General features: G+C 51.1%; 1 protein-coding gene and 1 long non-coding RNA gene across 10 annotated transcripts in view; one reads left to right on the forward strand and one right to left on the reverse strand.

The window, feature by feature from the left end:
• Positions 1–15,698, reverse strand: part of MGAT1 (alpha-1,3-mannosyl-glycoprotein 2-beta-N-acetylglucosaminyltransferase) — a 20,128-nt gene extending 4,430 nt beyond the window's left edge. Inside the window, exons 1-2 of one of the 9 annotated variants that reach the window (XM_023193567.1) lie at positions 15,630–15,698; positions 13,871–14,294 (exon numbers count right to left, since the gene is read on the reverse strand). The gene's annotated coding sequence lies outside the window, so the exon portion shown is untranslated. Of the gene's footprint in view, positions 1–5,229; positions 5,349–7,954; positions 8,158–8,876; positions 9,226–13,870; positions 14,295–14,574; positions 15,070–15,238 lie in introns of those variants that run through there. The other 8 variants (XM_023193568.2, XM_023193564.2, XM_023193566.2 and 5 more) reach the window with 8 other exon arrangements.
• On the forward strand, positions 8,814–10,766 carry LOC111527328. Its single transcript, XR_002726627.2, has 3 exons — positions 8,814–9,487; positions 9,633–9,781; positions 9,951–10,766. It is a non-coding gene; the product is annotated as an uncharacterized LOC111527328 (long non-coding RNA).
• Positions 15,699–15,972: the final 274 nt, after the last annotated feature.

Here is a 15,972-nt window from a genome sequence, read left to right on the forward strand (position 1 = left end):
CCCACTTCCTTTCTACTGTCTCTCCTGCATGCCCTACTTCCTTTCTACTGTCTCTCCTGCATGCCACACTTCCTACTTTCAGCCATATCCATACAAAAACCTATACAGGAATGTTTATAGTTACTTTATTCATAATCACTCAAAACTGGAAATAACCCAAAGGCCCATCAACAGGGAAATACAGATAAACAAATTGTGATTTACTCATAGAATGGAATAATATCCAGCAAAAAAAACCTGAATAAATCACTGACACGCACAACACAATCTCCAAATAATTACACAATATGGGTCTTTTTGGGAAAAATAAAAAAGAACACGTACACTAAGATTCCATTGACATAAAACTGCAGAAAATAGAAACTAATCTATATGACAGAAAGCAGATCAGTTGTTGCCTAGGAATGGAGGCAGAGAAAGGCAGTGGGGTAGTTACTACACAGGGGCTTTAGGAAACTTCTGGAAAGGTGGGTATGTTTATTATCTTGATTGTGGTGATACTTTTACACGTGTGTATATATACACACACACACACATATTTGTGAAAACATCAAACTGTACACTTTATATGCAGTTTATTGCACATATTTATATCAATTGTATGTCAATGAAACCTCAAAAAACTTTTTAAAAAAAGACATTATTGGGTAAAATGACAAAGTTGGAATATGGACAGTAGGTTAAAGTATCAGTGATAACTGATTAATTCCAATTCTTAGGTAATACACACTGAAGTATTTAGAGGTAGAGGGCCAGGACAGATGCAACTTCTTAAATGGTTCAGAACAAAAATATACTGCATACATAGAGAGGGAGAGCAAATGGAGCAAAATATTAACAAGTGAATCTGAGTAAAGACAGTGTGTACGAGTATCCTTATACTATTTTTTATTCTTGCAATTTGTGTAAGTTTGAAGCTATTTCCACATGAAGTTTCTTGACAGTCAAATATGTAGACATTGCCCATAGCTCTGAATAGTTTCATCCATCAGGGTAGCCCCAGCTGGGCACATCAGCAAGGCAAATTGAGATGATCTGTTTGCCCTGAATTCCTCAGTCAGTCACTTGACGACATGCATCACACACCTGCTCTCTGCTAGGCTCTGGGAAGGAACCAGGACAGAAACCACTGAGAAAAAGGCATGGCCCCACCCACCCTCCAAGCTCTACCAGACCACATTACTGGAAAGGATCTGAAACACTCCCCAATTCCCAGCCAGCTGCCATTCCAGACCATAACTCCTTGACTGTCCTGCCTCTGATCTCCCTTCACACCCAGAAGCTTCAGGCATGCACCCTCTTACACCAACAGCTCTGCCAGTTACCCTCTGCTTCACAGCCTACTCTCTAATCCTGGTCAAAACCTGGGGCCTCCGATCTAATCTCTGAGGCTCTGGGCTCTCAAACCAGCAGATCTGGCTTAAAAGGGCTGATCCTGAAGGGCGTCTAAAGAGACCTGGATTCTGTCTCCCTCCTGGCGAGACTTCTCCAGCCCCTGCCAGCATTCACCACCACTTGTCTTCTTCCTAGAAACCAACCACCCCCACGACTCCAGGACATCAGTCTTCTCAGAAACCTCAAGTCCATTTCCACGTAACTGTGCAATTAAATTCCTATTATATCAGGGCTCATACACTATAGATCAGTTAGATACATGTCATCAAGTGACTGAGGAATTCAGGGCAAACACTGTTTCAGTTGGCCTTACTGCTGTGCCCAGCTGGGGCCATACAGACGGATGAAGCTACTCAGAGCTGTGGGCCATATCCCCATATTTGATTTTTAAGAAACTTTATGTGGAAGAAAAGAGTGATGCAGAGAAGAGTTTCAGTTTCTTTATCTCCTTTTTTTTTGAGACAGAGTCTCGATCTGTCTGTTGCCCAGGCTGGAGTACAGTGGCATGATCTCAGGTCATTGCAACCTCTGCCTCCCAAGCTCAAGCAACTTTCTTGCCTCAGCCTCCTGAGTAGCTGGGATTACAGGCGCCTGCCACCTTGCCCAGCTACTTTTTGTATTTTTAAGAGAGACGGGGTTTCACCATGTTGGCCAGGCTGGTGTCAAACTCCTGACCTCAAGTGATCCACCCTCCTCAGCCTCCCAAAGTGCGGGGATACAGGTGTGAGCCACGGCGCCCGGCAGAGTTTCACTTTCCTCTTCGCTCTCCCCTCAGTATGTTGTCCATGTTGGAACCTCCCCTCTAATCTGATGGCCAGGATTCTCTGTCTCCCAACTTCTCGCCTCCTAAATGACTGTGCAAGAAAAAGACTTTATATAACAGGACAGGGATGGAGAGGAGGGACTGAACTCTATTCACGGAAGTGCTGCTCTGCATGGCTTAGAAGGGCGGGGCCACACTGGGCTCAGTGGCTCAAGCCTATAATCCCAGAGCTTTGGGAGGCCGAGGCAGGCGGATCACCTGAGGTCAGCAGCCTGGCCAACATGGCAAAACCCCATCTCTAATAAAATAAAAATACAAAAATTAGCTGGGTGTGGTGGTGTGCGCCTGTAATCTCAGCTACTCGGAAGGCTGAGACAGGAGAATCCCTTGAACCTGGGAGGTGGAGGTTGCAGTGGGCTGAGATGGCGCCACTGCCTTCCAGCCTGGATGACAGAGCAAGACTCCATCCCAAAAAAAGAAATAAAAAAGGGGGCTAGAGGGATAGCCCGTCCCTGACTTACCAACGACCTGTAAGCCCTTATGGCAAAGCCTCATGGGACCCTCCAGATGACTTCTGCACCCTTTAGATGACTTTTTGCTCTTCTCCAAACATTAGAATTTGGTGGCCCACACCCACTACCTGACACTTAGGACCTCCTGCTCCACCCTTCTAAGTCATGCAGGTCAAAGCAATCTTCTGACTGGGTTTTTACTTAGTAAATCTGCATACATCTGGAGTGGCTGGAGAGCTCACAGGAAAAGCTACCCCAGCCCAGCCCTGGTCTCCACCTTAGTGCTTGGACCGTTGTTCTCCACCCCACAGCCCTGTGCTTCAAACTTGCTCCTCTTGCTGTAAGAGTACATGACACCCCTATTTCCAGCCCACTTGCTTCTTCACATAGGCTCATCCTGGGCTCCAGTGCTATTTTCCTACTGTTTACCCATGTAATTCCTGGGATAGGATCCTCAGCTCTGCCTGGAAGTTAGTGCTGTGTGCACACACATGAACCAGGAGCCACACACCCTCTCACAGCTGGCTGTGCCCAAAAGGCTGGTCAAGCCCACACCCTGGCCAGCAGCGGTGACCTGCTCCTCCAGCAAGCACTGCTCAGGTCTGCTCAGGCCACCATCAGGAGAGTGCAGCAGTAACAAAGGCAAGCCAGACAGCCAAGAGGCATCACCCTACGTTTTGTCACATTTCTGAGACTCAAACTGGGTTGCTGTGAAGATCAGATGAGATAAGCCATGTTAGGTGTTTAGAACAGTGCCCGGCATGACCACGTAAATACTGGCCAGTTACTTCACTCCTTTCTCCCCATTCTCTTTGTTCCATTCTACCACACTCCCATCAGGTACCCCAATGGCCAACCCTACCATTGGGGTCTGTGCATGTGCCCTTGAGCCAGCTCTGCTCTTCCCTATCTTCTTCACCTGGCACACTCTGCTTCGTGTCTCTGCCAAGATGCCTTCCTTGACGCCTGGGACCACATAAGGTCCACCTACCCTTCACCAACAGCAACGAGCACAACCACCTGCTCGATTTCTCTCAGGCCCCCTCAGCTGCAAGCTACATGAAGACAGGGATTGGCTCCACCAGCACCACCAAGCCGCTGTGCTAGGGCCCTCAACATTCAGCAGACGTGCCTGGGATCTAAACACATCCACAGTTCCTCAACTGCAACTGCCAAATCCAAGAAGCACTAAAAAACGGAAGTTTTCTTAACTCAATTGGCAGTAAAGTCTCATCCAACCTCATTTGCTAAAATCTGATCTGATCTAATATGGGGCTATTTATAGTCTTTTATCTCTCCTGCTGTGGCTATTCATACATTTTGCTACAGAAATAAACATGGTGGCTTATGCTGTGCTGCTTCTGATCTTCCACTACAGAGTAAATTCACCAGATCACCTTTTCAAAACTCCAAAAATTCTGAATTCTGAAATACGTCTAGGCCCAAAAACTTTAAAACTGTGAGAATGGAAGTACAAAGTTACTCTGACTGCTAGCAGCCCATGTCAAGCCCTCCAGCCTGTTAACCTGAACTCACTCCTTCATAGGAAGGACTGTCTTAAGTCTGGACTCTTGATGTAGTTTCCCAGCTGGTCCACCTGTCACTCATCCTGCTTCCCTCTCACAAACCCTCCCAACAGCAACGGTGCATCCCTCCTGACAAGCACGTCTGGTCACAATAACTTGCCTTAAAGCCATCAGAGGCTGCACTGCCCACAAAATAAAACTCAAACTCATTATTATGACATACAAAGCCCTTCTTACAGACTGGCTCAAACATCCCTTTTCAACCTGACCTCCAACCACTCACCCCATGGACCCTGCACTCTGGCCTCAGCAGGCTGCTTTTTCCCCAATAAGCAAACCTGGACACTGCTGGGTCTTTGCTCCAGTTGGTCCCTCATCCTGGAATCTGACCCATGGCACCCCCTGCCAGCCACCCATACATCCTTTCAGGCCACTTCAGGTGACTCCTTCTGCAACATCACAGACAGAGCCAGGCCTCCCTGTGGCTACACTCCCATAGCACTCTCTCTACACCATAACAGAATCTGTGGCCACACGCACCTGACTCCCACCTTCCTCCTTAGGAAAGAAGACTCTATGACTTCTGTGCCCGTCACAGTGCTTGGCACATGCGTGAGGTTCAAGTGGCTAGATGGAAGACTGCTCGCACTATTAGTGAAACCAGGGAGAAAGATGGTCAAAGCAGCAGCAAGAGAGTGACGCGTTCCATTTTCCAAAGATGACCGCACATATCCCATTCCATACGCTCTTCTTACAAGTGACAAAGACACCACTGGCTCCAGAGCTGAGGGTCTGTGCTCCCTCCCTTTGGTTCTGGGAAGAAGAGATGCTATGTGACTTGTGAGACTAACTCATAAAAGGCAGTAGTTTCCATCTGGTCCTCTTAAGATGCTTAATCCTAGGACCCTGCTACACGGACAGGACCCCTCTAGGTATTCCAACTGACAACCCCAGCTACGGTCCCAGCTGACAGCCAGCATCAACTGCTAGACACAGGAGACGGCCCTCCAGATTATCCCAGCCCCAGCCATACCTGACTGCAACCGTGTGAAAGACCACAAGCAAGAACCACACAGCTGAGATGTTAATAAAATGATTCTGTTGCTGTAAGCCACTAAGTTCTGGGGTGATTCATTATGCAGCCAGCAGTACCTGAAGCAATGAGAAAAACAGAATCTAGATAATCTTGACAAGCAGGGCAAGCGTCCTCCCTGTCCTCTGTGCTCAGTTCAAAATCCAAATACTGAGGCCCTGTCTCCACTCATGTCCCCTTCCTTATTAGATATCTACTCCTACATAATAAATTACCTCGATATTTAGTGGCTTAAAACAACAGTTATCACTTACTCTTTCTCACAGTTTTTATTGGTCAGAAATTTGGACAGTACAACACAGAGGGGATGGATGTCTCTGCTCTACCATGCCTGAGGCCTTGCTGAAAGACTCAAAAGTTGAAGGCTAGACTCCCCTGGAGGCTCTCAGGTTCTCTCACATGTCTGTAGGATGACGTTGGCAGCAGCTGAGACATTACTGGCAGGAGTGCTCGCTAGAACCCCTCTGTGTGGCCTGGAAATGTACTGGAAGTGGTGGCTGCATTCCAAAGGGGAGTGTTCCAAGAAAGCGAGCAAGCCAGGTGAAGGTGTGTCCCGTTCCTGATTCAGCCTTGGATCAGGTCTGTCTTACTCACTGGTCAAGGGAACCACAAGTTCCTATCCACATTCACGGGGAGAGAATCACAAACCCCACCACTGGGTGGGAAGTGGACAATGTCAAACTATAACTACAAGTGGAAGGGGATACTTACGGGTGAGGCCCTTTAGGGAAAACACAATCTGCTACACTTTCCTTTTTAAATAGAACAACTGTCCTTAATCCTGACCTGAGTACCTAATGATATCATTATGAGACTGACATGCAAGGCACAGACTCAAAACTGACTTCCATTTTCTAGAGTTTTCACAACTCCTTTAGGGAAGTGACACAGCCAATCCACACCACCAAGTACAAAGACATCTGCACCAGCGTGAGAGATGACAAGTGTGTCTTTTCAGTACCAACCCCTTCAGCCAAAACCCAGGTGGTGGGTTTCAGTACCAAACCCTTCAGCCAAAATCTGGGTAGGTGCTACCCACCCCTATGGGTCTCACTCAATTTCTCAATTATTTGAAGGACTGCCTAGGAGCTGTGAGATCCTTTCTAACACTCTAATGCCATGGTATTCTCCAGCCTATTTCCTTTATCTGGCAAAAAATGTTGCTTAAACAGCAAGTGAACACCAGATAGTGAACTTCCAATCATGAGCAATAAGAGAGAAGTTATATTTAGCTTTAAAATTAAGTATAGAAGTGGAAGAAATGGTAACAGATTTTCCCATCTCTGCTTTGCTTAATGTTAAAAAGCACTACGTAAAAATTCCAGAAAATATAGACATGTTACAGATAATGGAAATCTAACTGAACTACTTTCATGTTCATTCTTAGACCTTGGCTGGACTCCTGTATCATGTACCAGGCCCATAATTTCAGGACGGAAAAAAAAAGAAAGGTAGTCAGAGAAGATACACTAAATAATTCAAGGGTTTAGAGAATAAGACCTAGGAGGGAAAGGATGCAGGTTATTCATCCTGGAAAAGAAGAGCTAAATACAAGTGCCACAAAAGGCATGAGGCCTGGGATTCAGACGATCCAGCCAGCAAGCAAGGCAACTTTGGACAAGTCACTTGACCCACTTGTACCTTAGTTCTCTCATCTATGAGGTGACAGGGTTGATTTGGTTCATCACAAGGTACCAGTGTCTGGATACTGAGGATAGTGACAATTTCTCTAATGCCCCAAACAGTAATGAGTTTCCCTTGTTACACAGGCCACTGAGGTCAGACATACTGCAGTGCTTCTAACAGTGAGAATAAGACACAGAAGCAGGGATATAGGTGAGCTCAATGGTCCCCGGAATTGGGAAGGACCAGGACCCAGTGATTCCTGATGGAAGGCAGACCCTGGATGATGTGAGCATGTAAGAGCAAAGGCTACATGGCCTGAAAAAATATTGTAAATGACTGAAAATAAAGTTGGACAACTTCTCAGCCAGTGATGTTCTCAAACAAAACAGCAGACCCGCTACAGGAGCAAGGGTTAACCGAAGTGAAGCTCCAGCCTTGCGGGAGACAGAGTGGGCCAGCCACAGTCCCTCTACTACAGAGTTTATCAGACGCGGGCACTGCACGTCCCGGGGCTCTCTATTCCACACACGTTAGCAAACAGGTAGGAAGAAAAGTTTTCTTGCCAATTTATTATATATATATTTCAACACTGAGTCAACATTTCCTTTCTGCTGAGGAGAATCAACCTCTATTAACTTGGGGAAAGGATGCTGGAGTGAGGTTAGGGGGAAAGGCCACCTCCCTAGTCTCGCTCCGCAAACCCTCCGGGCACTCCCACCCCCTCCCTGCCCCGCACCCACGGACGCCCTGGGCCGAGTTTCACAACATCCTCCCCAGTCCGCTGAGCCCTCCCTCCCTCCCTCTAACAGCTGGAGGCCCGGGATTCCGAAAGCAGAAGGCGGAGTTCCACCCTCCCGGCTCGGGAAGGGACTAAGGCGCAGCTGGGACCGGGTCGGCCCGGGCCGCTCCCCAGCCAAGCCCCCTCTCGCTAGCGCTCACGGGCACCGGGGCTTTCGGGCGACCCGACGTCCCTGGGGCTCCCTCTCGGCGCCCGAGAGGCCTCCCCCGGTCAGACCTCCGATCCCGGACCTCTACTCACCAGGGCCTCCCAACGTCCTGGCCCCGAACTGGGCCCGCCCGGGGTCGCAGGGAGCGAGCCCGGTGCCCAGGCGCTGCCGCGGCCGCCTCGCCTTTCCACTCGCCAGCCCTTCCTGCGGCGCGCCGGGGCCGGACGGCCCGGGCGGGCAACGTGGCCCTTCCCCGGCAGGCGGGGCGGGGCGGACGGATGGGCGGGGCGGGCTCATGGGCGGGACCGACCGCCCCTCCGCGTCCCGCCCCCCGGCCGGCGTCTGCCGGGCCCCCTCCTCCTGGCCCGCCTCCTTTCCCCGCCGCTTCTCAGTCAACCCAGGGCCCAAGTTTTCCCAGGCCCCCAACTTCGGGAGTCGGCTTTCTTGCTCCCTCGCGCAACCCTGAGGGTGGACGCCCGACCCCACCCCTGCCCTCGGCCCCTCAGCGCAGCCGCCCTGCCTGGAGCCGCGCCTCAAGTGGGCCCGCAGTCCAGGAAAGGCGTTCACCAAACCCTAGGCCAAGGGCTGGGAGCCGGTCCCCCGCCCCAACCCAGGGGAGGCTGAGGAGCCTGGGTGGGGGCCCCAGGGCGCGTGGGGCAAGGACAGAAGAGGAACCAGGGTGCCCGACGCGGGGCCGGGGGAAAACACCTGTGCCAAAGCAAGCCAGGGCCAGCTGTGGCTTCTTCCCTTTTGTTTTTCCTTTGTGGGTGGGGAACGAGAGCGTTAGTTCTAAGTAAAGAAAGCAGGGAGAGACCTGCCAGCAGGGTAGGCCCACCAGCCCTAGGCGGGAAGGACTCGGTCACAAGCTTTGGCGGGAGCGCCATGGAAAAGCCCAGAACCGGTCTGCGCCTGGCTGGTGTTTTCAAGGGGAGGAAGGTGCGGAACTGAAGAGGAGGTGGAGGTGGACCCAGGCCCACCCAGGGGAGGGAGGGACAGCTCTTCCATAGCAAATACCTGTGGCTGAGCCAGGAGCAAAGTCTGGCCAGGAGGAGGAGAGACGCAGAAGACCAGGGGCTCCAGCGCACAGAGCCTGTTTCGCCAGCGATCAGGTCTGAGGCCTGGATTCCACGAGGCCGGTGCAAGCCAGGAGCCACCCCCACTCCCTCCCCCAGCTCCGTCCGGCCTGGCCCTCTGCAGAAGCCTGATGCCCACTCTCACCATGGGATCCCAGGTAGTGAGGGTGGATAGCCGAGGGCTACTGGCTGCTGGGTAGCTGACTTCCCTTAGAAGGGCTGCTGCCATATGATCAGGACCCACGCCCCTGACATCAACCCCTCCCCCGTGTTCCAGAGCACGGAGCAGCCCGGAACTCTGAGGCCTGTGGTTACTGACTGACTGCTCACTAACTTGTTTCTACATGAAACCACGAATCGTGCAGGGTTCTAGAGAAACAAAGGGCCCCTGCGTGGAGGCGAGGACCTAAATCAAAACTGCTAAAGGGTTACCAGGCATAGTGAGAGGCCTCAGGGGCCAAACCCTCCCTCGGCCTCTCCTTCAAGCCTCAGGAGCTCTGCGGAGTGGGCGTTATCATCCCCATTCTACAGATAACTAGTTTGAGACTCAGGGTAAGTGCCAGCGTGCTGGAGGCCACAAGACCTGGTGGGGAGCATGGCCAGGTTTCAGACCGGGCGCTCTTGCGACCCCCCCCCCATCCACCCTCGCACACATCCTACAGCGTCAGTGCTCTAAGAGGGCTCTGTGTCCTCTCAGGCGCTGCCCTGAAGCCTCCGCGGAAGTGGCCAGAGACCAGACCTGGAGAGAAGAGCAGCCCACCAAAGCCCGCCGTGTGCAGTGTGCGCCAAGCCCGTGGCCTCCACTTTAGCTGACTGCGTGCACTGTGGCAGGAGCCTCGAGCCCAGGTGGGTGTGCCAGTCAGAGGCCAGTTGTCTGTCACCTCTGCCTTATGTTTCTCTAATGAACAAGAGTCGGGGCCTGGGGGCTCTGCACACTTACACTAGGTGTCAGGCGTAAAGGAAGAAACAATTATGTTTCCTAAAAGTGAAAAGGCTGGGAAACACTGTTTTGTAGATCCAAGACATGAGGAGCCAAAATCACCTTCCAGGAGAAAGGAGAGACATCAGGGGGTGCTGAAAGGTGGGGGAAGATCAGCCCATGAGATGTCAGATTCCCACCACTAACTCTGATGCTTCTCCATCTAAGGCAGGTGAAGGGGAAACAGTATGAGGGCTGTTTGTGTACTGTAACGCACACCCCTCTCTACCACTCTTTGTTTAAATCCCAAGGCTCACAGGAAGATCCAAAGGGAGAAATTCCCGGACTGCAAGAGACCATCTCAAAAAGAAAGGGCCTGGTTAGAGAATCAGAATGGGTGTGATGGAGGCAAAAGAAAGCACTTGGTCTGAGAGGCAAGAAACCAGGGTAAATGAGTGCCAAACTGACCTGGGAAAAAGAGGCTCTGAAATCTTGATAGAGGTTACATAGGGAGCAGTGATTAGCGGTAAGAAGGATAGAAACAAGGGCCCAGGATTCTGGGGGTGGGCTTGGGATTGGATTATGTGCAAAATGAAAAAACAGGAGGATAAACAGTCACAGGATTAAACCAGAATTAGGAGGAACAATACTCTCCTGCCCACTCCACCACCAACAAAAGAGAACTGAAAAGATGAAAAGGAAGTGAAAACTGTTGCAGGAAATGGCCCTCCCATAAACCATGCCCAAGATCCCTGACATTTTTTACAATTTGAAAAGAATTCATGCCCTTAAATTAAAATGAAAACATCAGTAAAAGTAAAAGCAGGCCAGGTGCGGTGGCTCACGCCTATAATCCCAGCATTTTGGGAGGCCAAGGCAGGTGGATCACGAGGTCAGGAGTTCGAGACCAGCCTGGCCAACATAGTGAAACACCATCTCTACTAAAAATACAAAAATTAGCCAGGTGTGGTGGCATGCACCTGTAGTCCCAGTTACTCAGGAGGCTGAGGCAGGAGAATTACTTGAACTTGGGAGGCAGAGGTTGCAGTGAGCAGAGACTATGCCACTGAACTCCAGCCTGGGTGATAGAGTGAGAGTCCATCTCAAAAAAAAAAAAAAGTAAAAGCAAATGTTTAAAATCAGTGTTTTGTTTCCCTTCTCCCTGCCTCCCAATCTCTCTGTTTGCCACTTTCCCTCACCCCACAATGGAGACCCAGAAATTCATCTCATCCAGGTCAAAGAGGAAAGATTAACATAATAATCACTAAACAATGTCTGTGAAATGTAACTTTTGGTTAGCCACCTACAATTCCTTTTGGAATAAAGAAGAATATAAATAATTGAGTTAAAATACACACATGGGCGGGCACCATGGCTCATGCCTGTAATCCCAGCACTTTGGGAGGCCAAGGCGGACAGATCACAAGGTCAGGAGATCGAGACCATCCTGCCCAACATGGTGAAACCCCGTCTCTACTAAAAATACAAAAAATTAGCCAGGCACGGTGGCGCGTGCCTGTAGTCCCAGCTACTTGGGAGGCTGAGGCAGGGGAATAGCTTGAACCTGGGAGGTGGAGGTTGCAGCAAGCTGAGATCGCACCACTGCACTCCAGCCTGGCCACAGAGCAAGACTCCGTCTCAAAAAAAAAAAGAAAGAAAAGAAATACACACACACACAGTCTGGTGAAGTCTATCACTGCTCTTGGCTAAGTAGCCTGACACCTGCTGAGTGCTATGCCCTGGCATCCTGGTGCCCCTGTGAAAAAGCCAACGGTTGTCTTGAAAGGACTGTCTCATGGAAGGGTCAGGTGGAGGGCAGGAGGGTGGGAAGGTCAGGGAGAGGAATGCTTGCTCACTCTAAGGAGGAAATGTTCCACCAGAGAGACTGTCTGGCAGGCACAGAGCTTCTCTCCCTGGAGGTTTGCAGAACCCAGATGGCCCTTGTCAGGTCAGATGCTGTGGAAACAGCACAGTACTGGGAGGTGATTTCAGTGCCGACCACTCTACCCTTAGGCAAACCCTTCCCACTCAGGGCTTCCGTAGCTTCCCCTCAAACTGGGAAAAGAATCTCTGCTGTGTTCTCCTCACAACAAAGTGATGAGGGAAAACGGACAAAACAGATTGAATGGATCACATGATAGAAGCACTACGCAAATACACAACTCCCTGGTACCTGGGATCCCAGAGATGGCTGAGGAGGCACCGTGGCATCACATATCCCTGAGGGACCACTGTGACCCCTGTGTCTAAGCAAAGACTGACACCAGCAATGTGCTGGGTGAAGCTGGGGAAGGTGACATATCCACCTTGAGACCCACACCTTATAAAGGAGCAGCCTGGCCTCAAAGGGGCTGCCCCAGGCATCAAATCAGAGGAGAAAGAACAGCTTGGGAGCAGCAGCTCCACCCAGGCCACCGCCCACCACTCAGGCCGCTGCAGGGAGTGAGGAAAACTCCTGTGGCAAAAAAGGAAAGACTGGGGAAGGGGGTGGAAGAAAAAAATTTAACAGGGAAAGTAAGGTGTAAGTACAGGATTTTCAGTTTGCAAATGACCTCCCTGGCACCCATCCTCAAGGAACACGTGAGGCCTAGGTGTTACTGAGCTAGGGAGAGGCGGAGACGTGCCAGAAGCCAGGCTTCCTGCCCTTTGCCCAGACATCCTACTGTCTCTCAAAATTCCCAACACCGTGCTCCACCTCTCCTTTCTGTTGTGTGTGGTCACTGGGAAAAGCTGGCATCTTGGCACAAGTAAACTGGAATTGAAGGAGGGAGCAGACAGGAAGCGAGAAGATAAAGACAAACAGGGCTGCTTTTAGTGGGAATACAGCCTGAGAAAATACGAAGGGCAAAAAGATGTCAGTCTGGAAAACAACACCATCTCAAAGAGCTGGAAAGATAACGAGGATATGGCACAGGAAGGCAAAGACCACCACTCACTTCAAGAAATGCAGTACCAACTCCTAGCCAGACACTTGCCCTCAAGGCTTCGGCATACCTCCACCCCCTCTTTAACCAGCTACCTCAAAGAGGCACACTGAAATTGGACTGGAGAGCCCTAAGGACCAATGTAGTATCTGCAAGAATCTTCAATCCAAGTTCTCCTTGGATCCATTCGCCTGTTCTACAACTTGATGATCCCAAGTACTGCTTAACAACAAGATGATGAAACAAATTCAGGCTTTTAACTAAGGACATCTTCTTAGGCTTCTGCCAGCACACTATTTCAGTAAGAAAAGAGAACTCCTGATTCAGTTGTTTCTGTGCTTTTAAGGCACATGTAGCAATATCAATGTTATTGTTTCCTATGTACATGGCCCCGATACTTTTCAAAATCCTTTATTGTTTCATTTGCTCCTTGTAACAACTTGTAAGGGACCTGGAAAGTCAGTGTTCCCCATTTTGTAGGTGAAGAGAACATAGCCTGTGTAGGGTTGTACATTGACTAAAAAAGTCAAAGCTAGAACACAAGTACTCCTTCCTGATTCCCAAACCTGTGTTCTGTTCCTCTGCTCTTTTCCTGAGCTTTCATGGGCTAAGCTCCTATTATAGAAAGACGAAGAGAGACAATTTAGGAGGTGATCTAGACCATTCCCGCCTTCTCCTCCCACCAGTAGTCCTCTTCAGTTAGCTCCCCAAAACAGAGCAGCTGCCTCTGCCTAGGTAATCCATTCCAGTCTTAACCCAGACTGACTTGGAATCCTATTATCTCAGTGTTGGAAGGGCCTTTAAAGGTAATCTAATCCAACCTCCCTTCGGAAGCCTGAATTATTTTCATGTTCTCCTTGGCCGAACCTCTCAATTGCCATTGCTCACAACCCCTTACAAGGCACTCATCCAGCCTGGGTAAGGACAGGTGGGAACAAGTCTACACCGGGACAGAGTAATGGAGAGGTGTAGCTTCCAGTGTCCCCATCTGGATAAGATTTCCTGAATAACAGCCTCCGCAAACTCGCCCGCTCAACAACTTCTGCACACAGGCAGTAAGACATTACATGGGAAATGAGACAGCAGCCTTACCTTTCCTCTTGTCTCAGTTGCTCCCCAGGAGATCATCAAACCCCCATTCAACACTCCATTTTCAAAACCGATAATCCCAAATCAGATCCACCAAAGTGCAGCTTCTCTCTTCTTATCCAGGTCCAAAGTCCATGGCTGAGCTGACCCTGACGGGGAGGAGTCTGGGGGGGAAGGGGTGTGTCCAGGCCCCTCCCCCCCCACTGCAGACTTCAGTGCCCCTCTCAGGGGTCCGTTACCTCCCTTCATTCAGCTGCCTTATTAAGCTCAGAGTCTGGTGATGGACAGATCCCGGATACTATCCCATCTCTTGCTCAGGCAGGGGAAGTTATCCACTGTGAGAACTGGCCCATCTGTCTTCTGCAGAGGTTCATAAGAAACAGGCCTTAGAAGCGGCATGGCCCAGGTGGCAGATTTTCGTGTTAACCTGCAGAACATTTAAACATTATAACACTCTCTAATCTAGTACATACCCAAATAGAGTCCTAAAAACTTCTAGTTTCCACTCCCCACCTAAGAGTCCATACTAGGCTCTATCATCAAACAACTTTAAACACTCCGCAAGGTTATACGAAGCACCTACTTAACTCAGGTATCGCACGCCAGAACACAGTCACCTCATCAAGTGTTTATATACAAACACATACAATATAAACATTATATATGTACAAACATATACATGATTCAGGATAAAAGATGGGTCGTACCCATTCTCGCCACAGAAAAGTAACCGGAGACTGTCTTGAAGAAATCGAGAAAAGAACGCCCTTTCTCCTGCCCGCCTGTCTAAAGCGCAACATAATAATCGAATCTCCCAAGCTTCTTAGGGTGCTAAGTGTTTTAGTCCACCAGCCCTCTTCAACTAAACTAGTTAATGAATCCTTTCCAGACCGAGATGTTGGCATCTTCTACATGCATTCTTTGCTCCTTTTCCTTCGACTAAGCTCCCCCTCCGCTTGCAAAACTGTGCCAGAGATGTAATTCCCAACCTCTGTTAAAGTCCTTCCCGGGGCTACTCCAGAGAACACTCTCCTGGAATGTTTAAGGCCCAAGTCCTGCTTGCAGCAGCCCCACAGTGTTCCTATTTCTCAGCCCGGAAACCCATCCCTGTCGCCCCATCCTCTCCAAGTTTATTCCTAAACACACATCCCCACACACAGACACACACACTCCATCCTTTCCTCCTGTAGGGGCGTGGCGTCCACATGACCTCCACCCCCTCCAAGAATTTAACTCCTCCCACCCTTCTCCCCGGAACCCGGTACCCCGTGTTCACAGGAGAAGGGGGTGACACTGCGACCCTCCCTGGACTCCGACCCCCACCCGGCCGCCCTGCTGACGACCCTCGCCCTAACTGAGCCGGCTCGTTACCTGGTTCCCGCCCGCCCCGCCTCGGCTAGGAGCCGCGGCCCGCCTGGGTAGCAATCCAGGCCCCAAGCCTGATCCCCAGCGCCGGCCCAGGCCCCACCCCCTCGACCCCCAGCGGCCCGGCCCTCCCCTAGCACTCCTTCCCCCCTCCCACCATCCACCGCAGCCACTTCCGCCCGTCCTCCGGAAGTGGGCCCCGGCGCTGCGGCCTCCCACATCCTGCCGATTTTTCTACCCCACGTCCCCAGCCCTTCACCACCGCCACAACGGGAGCAAGGGAGGTGGGTCTGCAGGGCCTGAGATTGTTCTACAGCCACTGTTCACAAGGCTGAAGGACAGGTGTGGGCAGAACCAGGTTGTGAGAACGAAGCCGGGCGCAGAGTAGCGGCCGTACAGGAGGGGGAGGGGCAGAAGAGCCTGGCCAGCGGCGGAAGCGCACGGCAGGTGGAGGCGCGCGGGGAGAAGCACGCATGCGTCGCGGGGGTTTGGCCCTTGGGGTGCTGGGCGGGGCTTGGGCGGGGCGAGGACGCTGAAGTGGGGGCGGAACCTGTGCGGGGCAGCCCTGCCCTCTGCCTCCGCCCAAAGGTCGCCCAGCAACGGCCCGCTTGACCCGGCTTCTCAAAAAGGGTGGGGGCCCCTGTGCTGGTCGCGGGTCCTGGCGCGCCGCGAAGCCTTTCGGAAAGCCCCTCGGCCTGTGTGTGCTGCTTCCTCGGACGCGAGCTGTGTCCCAGTAGTGG

This window comes from Piliocolobus tephrosceles, chromosome 4 (assembly GCF_002776525.5).
Source record: "Piliocolobus tephrosceles isolate RC106 chromosome 4, ASM277652v3, whole genome shotgun sequence".
Lineage (NCBI taxonomy): Eukaryota > Metazoa > Chordata > Mammalia > Primates > Cercopithecidae > Piliocolobus > Piliocolobus tephrosceles.